Source organism: Rhinoderma darwinii, chromosome 11 (assembly GCF_050947455.1).
Source record: "Rhinoderma darwinii isolate aRhiDar2 chromosome 11, aRhiDar2.hap1, whole genome shotgun sequence".
Taxonomy (NCBI): Eukaryota; Metazoa; Chordata; class Amphibia; order Anura; family Rhinodermatidae; genus Rhinoderma; species Rhinoderma darwinii.
In genome coordinates this window covers 84061061-84069384 of record NC_134697.1, presented here as the reverse complement: position 1 = coordinate 84069384, position 8324 = coordinate 84061061, and the positions used below count along the sequence as shown (strand labels likewise).

The 8324-nt window shown below is 43.8% G+C and overlaps 2 non-coding genes across 2 annotated transcripts; both read left to right on the top strand.

Annotated features, from left to right (window-relative positions):
• Positions 1–4956: 4956 nt before the first annotated feature.
• TRNAT-UGU (transfer RNA threonine (anticodon UGU)) lies at positions 4957–5029 on the top strand. The gene has a single exon. It is a non-coding gene; the product is annotated as a tRNA-Thr (tRNA).
• A 320-nt stretch (positions 5030–5349) lies between these two features.
• On the top strand, positions 5350–5420 carry TRNAG-CCC (transfer RNA glycine (anticodon CCC)). The gene has a single exon. It is a non-coding gene; the product is annotated as a tRNA-Gly (tRNA).
• The last annotated feature ends 2904 nt before the right edge of the window (positions 5421–8324 follow it).

The following is an 8324-nucleotide window of genomic DNA, read 5'->3' as shown; positions in this document are numbered from 1 at the left end:
ACACACTGCCCCCTGTATATATTACCACACACTGCTCCCTGTATATATTACCACACACACTGCCCCCTGTAGATATTACCACACACTGCTCCCTGTATATATTACCACACACGCTGCCCCCTGTAGATATTACCACACACTGCTCCCTGTATATATTACCACACACTGCTCACTGTAGATATTACCACACACACTGCCCCCTGTAGATATTACCACACACTGCTCCCTGTATATATTACCACACACGCTGCCCCCTGTAGATATTACCACACACTGCTCCCTGTAGATATTACCACACACACTGCCCCCTGTAGATATTACCACACACTGCCCCCTGTATATATTACCACACACTGCCCCCTGTAGATATTACCACACACTGCCCCCTGTATATATTACCACACACACACTGCTCCCTGTAGATATTACCACACACTGCACCCTGTAGATATTACCACACACACACTGCTCCCTGTAGATATTACCACACACTGCTCCCTGTATATATTAACACACACTGCCCCCTGTATATATTACCACACACTGCCCCCTGTATATATTACCACACACTGCCCCCTGTATATATTACCACACACTGCTCCCTGTATATATTACCACACACTGCTTCCTGTATATATTACCACACACTGCCCCCTGTATATATTACCACACACACTGCTCCCTGTATATATTACCACACACTGCCCCCTGTATATATTACCACACACACTGCTCCCTGTAGATATTACCACACACTGCCCTCTGTATATATTACCACACACACTGCTCCCTGTATATATTACCACACACTGCCCTCTGTATATATTACCACACACACTTCTCCCTGTATATATTACCACATACACTGCCCCCTGTATATATTACCACACACACTGCTCCCTGTATATATTACCACACTCTGCCCTCTGTATATATTACCACACACTGCCCCCTGTAGATATCACCACACACACTGCTCCCTGTATATATTACCACACACACTGCTCCCTGTATATATTACCACACACTGCTCCCTGTAGATATTACCACACACTGCCCCCTGTATATATTACCACACACTCTGCCCCCTGTATATATTACCACACACACTGCCCCCTGTATATATTACCACACACTGCCCCCTGTATATATTACCACACACTGCTCCCTGTAGATATCACCACACACACTGCTCCCTGTATATATCACCACACACACTGCTCCCTGTATATATTACCACACACACTGCTCCCTGTATATATTACCACACACTGCTCCCTGTAGATATTACCACACACTGCCCCCTGTATATATTACCACACACTCTGCCCCCTGTATATATTACCACACACACTGCCCCCTGTATATATTACCACACTCTGCCCCCTGTATATATTACCACACTCTGCCCTCTGTATATATTACCACACACTGCCCCCTGTATATATTACCACACACACTGCCCCCTGTATATATTACCACACACTGCCCCCTGTATATATTACCACACACACTGCCCCCTGTAGATATTACCACACACTGCCCCCTATATATATTACCACACACTGCTCCCTGTATATATTTCCACACACTGCTCCCTGTATATATTACCACACACTGCCCCCTGTATATATTACCACACACACTGCACCCTGTATATATTACCACACACACTGCTCCCTGTATATATTACCACACACACTGCTCCCTGTAGATATTACCACACACTGCTCCCTGTAGATATTACCACACACTGCCCCCTGTATATATTACCACACACTGCCCCCTGTATATATTATCACACACTCTGCCCCCTGTATATATTACCACACACTGCCCCCTGTATATATTACCACACACACACACTGCTCCCTGTATATATTACCACACACTGCCCCCTGTATATATTACCACACACACTGCTCCCTGTATATATTACCACACACTGCCCCCTGTATATATTACCACACACACTGCTCCCTGTATATATTACCACACACTGCCCCCTGTATATATTACCACACACACTGCTCCCTGTATATATTACCACACACTGCCCCCTGTATATATTACCACACACACTGCTCCCTGTATATATTACCACACACTGCCCCCTGTATATTTTACCACACACACTGCTCCCTGTATATATTACCACACACTGCCCTCTGTATATATTACCACACACTGCCCCCTGTATATATTACCACACACACTGCTCCCTGTATATATTACCACACACTGCCCCCTGTATATATTACCACACACACTGCTCCCTGTATATATTACCACACACTGCCCCCTGTATATATTACCACACACTGCCCCCTGTATATATTACCACACACACTGCCCCCTGTATATATTACCACACACTGCTCCCTGTATATATTACCACACAAACTGCTCCCTGTAGATAATACCACATACACTGCTCCCTGTAGATATTACCATACACACTGCTCCTTGTAGATATTACCACACACACTGCCCCTGTAGATATTACCACACACTGCCCCCTGTATATATTACCACACACTGCCCCCTGTATATATTACCACACACACTGCCCCCTGTAGATATTACCACACACACTGCTCCCAGTAGATATTACCCCACACACTGATCCCTGTAGATAATACCACATACACTGCTCCCTGTAGATATTACCACACACTGCTCCCTGTAGATATTACCACACACTGCCCCCTGTATATATTACCACACACTGCTCCCTGTATATATTACCACACACTGCTCCCAGTAGATATTACCACACACTGCTCCCTGTAGATATTACCACACACTGCTCACTGTAGATATTACCACACACACTGCCCCCTGTAGATATTACCACACACTGCTCCCTGTATATATTACCACACACACTGCCCCCTGTAGATATTACCACACACACTGCTCCATGTAGATATTACCACACACTGCTCCCTGTAGATAAAGCCACACACACTGCTCCCTGTAGATATTACCACACACACTGCCCCCTGTAGATGTTACCACACACAGTGCTCCCTGTAGATATTACCACACACTGCTCCCTGTATATATTACCACACACACTGCCCCCTGTAGATATTACCACACACTGCTCCCTGTATATATTACCACACACTGCTCCCTGTATATATTACCACACACACTGCTCCCTGTAGATATTACCACACACTGCTCCCTGTATATATTACCACACACTGCCCCCTGTAGATATTACCACACACACTTCTCCCTGTGGATAATACCACATACACTGCTACCTGTAGATATTACCATACACACTGCTCCCTGTAGGTATTACCCCACACACTGATCCCTGTAGATAATACCACATACACTGCTCCCTGTAGATATTACCACAAACTGCTCCCTGTAGACATTACCACACACTGCTACCTGTAGATAATAACACACTGCTCCCTGTAGACAATGCCACACACTGCTCCCTGTAGACCAGGGGTCTCAAGCACGAGGCATATGCGGCCCGTTAGTACAGGCTCTGCTCCGGGACTCTGTGGAATTCCCTGACATCGCTGTCCACATATGGACTGCGATGTCTGGGGCTTCCCCAGAGCGGAGTCCCGAGCAGAGCACTAGTAAGGCTCTGCTCCGGGACTCTGGGGAATCCCCTGACATCGCCGTCCTCATATTGACAGCGATGTCTGGGGCTTCCCCAGAGCTGGAGTCCCGTGCAGAGCGCTAGTATCGGCTCTGCTCCGGGACACTGTGGAATTCCCTGACATTGCTGTCCATACATCGACAGTGATGTCAGGGGCTTCCCCAGAGCAGGAGCCCCAGTGATGTCAGGAGCACAGCTGGAGTCCTAGGAGGAGCCTACTAGTGCTTTACCCGGGACTCCAGCTCTGGGGTTGCCCCTGATATCACATTTCCGTTCAGGAGAATCCCCTGATGTCACAGTGTATGGACGGTAACATCAGGGGCTCCAACAGCAGAGGAAGCGCCAATGGAGCGATCTACTTGGGGTGTGTGAATCGCCTTCATTACTTCCTTACTTGCCGGCAAGGCTCTGGCGTGGGCGAATCCAATCTAAGAACTTCCAGGGGTTCGTGCAGTTATTCCGTACGGTGTTTGAGGAGCCTGGACGAGTCTCGTCGGCAGCCACTGCTATGGGGAACCTTCGCCAGGAGGACGCCTCCGTGGGCGAATACACCATCCAGTTCTAGACCCTGGCTGGAGAACTGTCCTGCAACAATGAGGCGTTGGTAGCTTCCTTCTGGCATGGCCTATTGTCCGAGATCAAGGATGAACTTGCTGCTCGGCATCTACCATCTACTTTGGACGACATGATTCTATTTGCCACTCAAGTGGACATAAGGCTCAGAGAACGATCTCAAGAAATTCGACAAGAGAGACGGCTTCCTAGACTGGCGCCCAACTTCCAGCAACCCCTCTTGCCTTCTTCTACTGCTCCACCCGAGGTTCCGATGCAGGTGGATCGGCTTAAACGGTCAGTTCACGAGAAACAGCGCAGGCGCACCTCTGGACTCTGTCTGTATTGCGGCTTCGCTGGCCATGTCGTGCGTCTGTGTCCCCAGAAGCAAAAAAACCCCAACACTCAGTGCCCCTTGTAGATAGTGGTCCACACTGCCCCTGTAGATAATGCCACATGGCCCCCTGTAGATAGTGCTATAATGCCCTCTGTAGATAGTGCCACACATATATACAGCACCAGAACCAAGCTCAGTACTTATACACAAGAGAACCAAGCTAGATAATACAGTGACTAGCGGCTAAAAGTGACTATCTAGCCCTAGCCAAAGATGTCGTTTTTTTTTATCTGCAGTCATTTGTGCCAAAATTAATCTATTTCTCAATTAAAAACAAGCAGCTTCAATCCCCACAACCTGCATGTAACTGTGACTGCTCAGTTCTGCAGATGCCATGATAGGATCACAAAAATCTGGCTATTCTTCCATTCAGGGCTCCATAGCTCAGGGGTTAGAGCACTGGTCTTGTAAACCAGGGGTCGCGAGTTCAAATCTCGCTGGGGCCTGATGGTTTATTTTAACGTTTTATTTTGTATTAAATTATTTTCTATTTGTTTATTAGTGTGTTTGTTTTTTTTTTTCTCCATTATTTATTTCCTTTCATAGTTTGTAGTATAATTCTTACAGCTATGTAAAGTCCATACTTATTGCTGACAGAAACGTCACCAGACATTTTTTTTTTCCCAATATAGTTTTGTTCTTGCAGTGAGAAATATAACAATGATTCTCCTTATATAATGACTTTATTTCATTGCTGCAATCGTACAATCACACCAGCCTAAGTTGTTGCATACACATATCACTTACTAAAGGAAAATTTCAACCAGCGCTAGTAGTGTAGGGGTATCATGCAAGATTCCCATTCTTGCGACCCGGGTTCGAGTCCCGGCTAGCGCATGACGATTTTTTTTTTTTTTTAATTATAGATCGCGTTTTACTTGTAGATTTATTTGTATATATTGTTTGTAAAAGATAAATAATATGATATATGTACACCAGATCATTTATCTCTTCCTAAGCACATGACAAAACGTTTACATTTTTACTGTACTTTGGCCATGTTCACAGCCTGCTCCAAAAAAACGAACGTGTAAACTTGTAAAATACGCTAGCGTTTTTGTAAAGTGATTTATACAATACATATGTTCTTAGCGCGCGCAAAAAGCGTCTTTTGTGAGTTTTTTTGGCGTCTAATTAGGTCACCCATTGACTACGGAAACATTTGCCGTGATTTCGGCATGTTTTACGCTCCAAAGATTTGACATGATGCGCTTAAATACGCTCGGGTAAAAAAAAAGTACGCCATATGTACTAACGGTGCTTTCCCATTGATTTCAATGGCAAGTTCAATCTAGCTTTTTCTAACCCGTATTTTTGTGCATAAAATGCGTCAAAATACGTGTCAAATACACGCTGTGTGAACAGGGCCTTATTCGGAGGGGAAACAGTTTTTATTTCTTACTGGCTGAGTAACTATACACAGGGCTGCGCTATTGATTCCATCAAAACTACAGAACCCCTGCACAACGGAGACAAACGGAAACCATTGGCACCGGATCAGTCACCATTTAAATCAATTGTGATGGAAACGAAACCTCTGGTTCCCGTTTAGGTCAGTCAGGGCTCGGTTCCTACGGAAAATTTGGATGGAACGTCGGAACGGAGCCCTGCCGCAGATGTGAACGCAGCCTAATGAAATGAATTCAAAAGCCGGTGTGCAGAGAACTGCATCGCTGATTCCTAGCGCATCCATGAGTGTTGCAAGACTCAAAAGCCTATGTCCCCCACTCACACAAAAAAATAACAGTTATTAAACTGTTATTTTCACAGTATACAGTTATTAAATCATACCACTATAACAGATTAAATATTACCTGTATACTGTTACTAAATAATACCGCCACACCATAACCACATAATAACTGAATAATACCTCCATACTGTTACTGAATAATACCGCCACACCATAACCACATAATAACTGAATAATACCTCCATACTGTTACTGAATAATACCGCCACACCATTACCACATAGTGACTGACTAATACCACTATACAGTTACTGAATAATACCGCCACACCATAACCACATAGTGACTGAATAATACCCCCATACTGTTACTGAATAATACCTCCACACCATAACCACATAATAACTGAATAATACCTCCATACTGTTACTGAATAATACCGCAACACCATTACCACATAGTGACTGACAAATACCACTATACAGTTACTGAATAATACCGCCACACCATTACCACATAGTGACTGAATAATACCCCCATACTGATACTGAATAATACCGCCACACCATAACCACATAGTGACTGAATAATACCCCCATACTGTTACTGAATAATACTACCACACCATAACCACAGTGACTGAATAATACCCCCATACTGATACTGAATAATACCTCCAACACCATAACCACATAGTGACTGAATAATACCGTCATACTGTTACTGAATAATACCCCCACACCATAACAACATAGTGACTGAATAATACCCCAATACTGTTACTGAATAATACCACCACACCATACCCACATAGTGACTGAATAATACCCCCATACTGTTACTGAATAATACCGCCACACCATAACCACATAGTGACTGAATAATACCCCCATACTGTTACTGAATAATACCGCCACACCATAACCACATAGTGACTGAATAATACCCCCATACTGTTACTGAATAATACTACCACACCATAACCACAGTGACTGAATAATACCCCCATACTGATACTGAATAATACCTCCAACACCATAACCACATAGTGACTGAATAATACCGTCATACTGTTACTGAATAATACCCCCACACCATAACAACATAGTGACTGAATAATACCCCAATACTGTTACTGAATAATACCACCACACCATACCCACATAGTGACTGAATAATACCCCCATACTGTTACTGAATAATACCGCCACACCATAACCACATAGTGACTGAATAATACCCCCATACTGTTACTGAATAATATCGCCACACCATAACCACATAGTGACTGAATAATACCCCCATACTGTTACTGAATAATACCTCCACACCATAACCACATAGTGACTGAATAATACCCCCATACTGTTACTGAATAATACCGCCACACCATAACCATATAGTGACTGAATAATACCCCCATACTGTTACTTAATAATACCACCACACCATAACCACATAGTGACTGAATAATACCCCCTACTGTTACTGAATAATACCACCACACCATAATCACATAGTGACTGAATAATACCCCCATACTGTTACTGAATAATACCTCCACACCATAACTACATAGTGACTGAATAATACTCCCATACTGTTACTGAATAATACCTCCACACCATAACCACATAGTGACTGAATAATACCCCAATACTGTTACTGAATAATACCCCCGCACCATAACCATATAGTGAGTGAATAATACCCCCATACTGTTACTGAATAATACCCCCACACCATAACCATATAGTGACTGAATAATATCCCCATACTGTTACTGAATAATACCGCCACACCATAACCACAAAGTGACTGAATGATACCCCGATATTGATACTGAATAATACCGCCACACCATAACCACATAGTGACTGAATAATACCCCTATACTGTTACTGAATAATACTACCACACCATAACCACAGTGACTGAATAATACCCCCATACTGATACTGAATAATACCTCCAACACCATAACCACATAGTGACTGAATAATACCGTCATACTGTTACTGAATAATACCCCCACACCATAACAACAT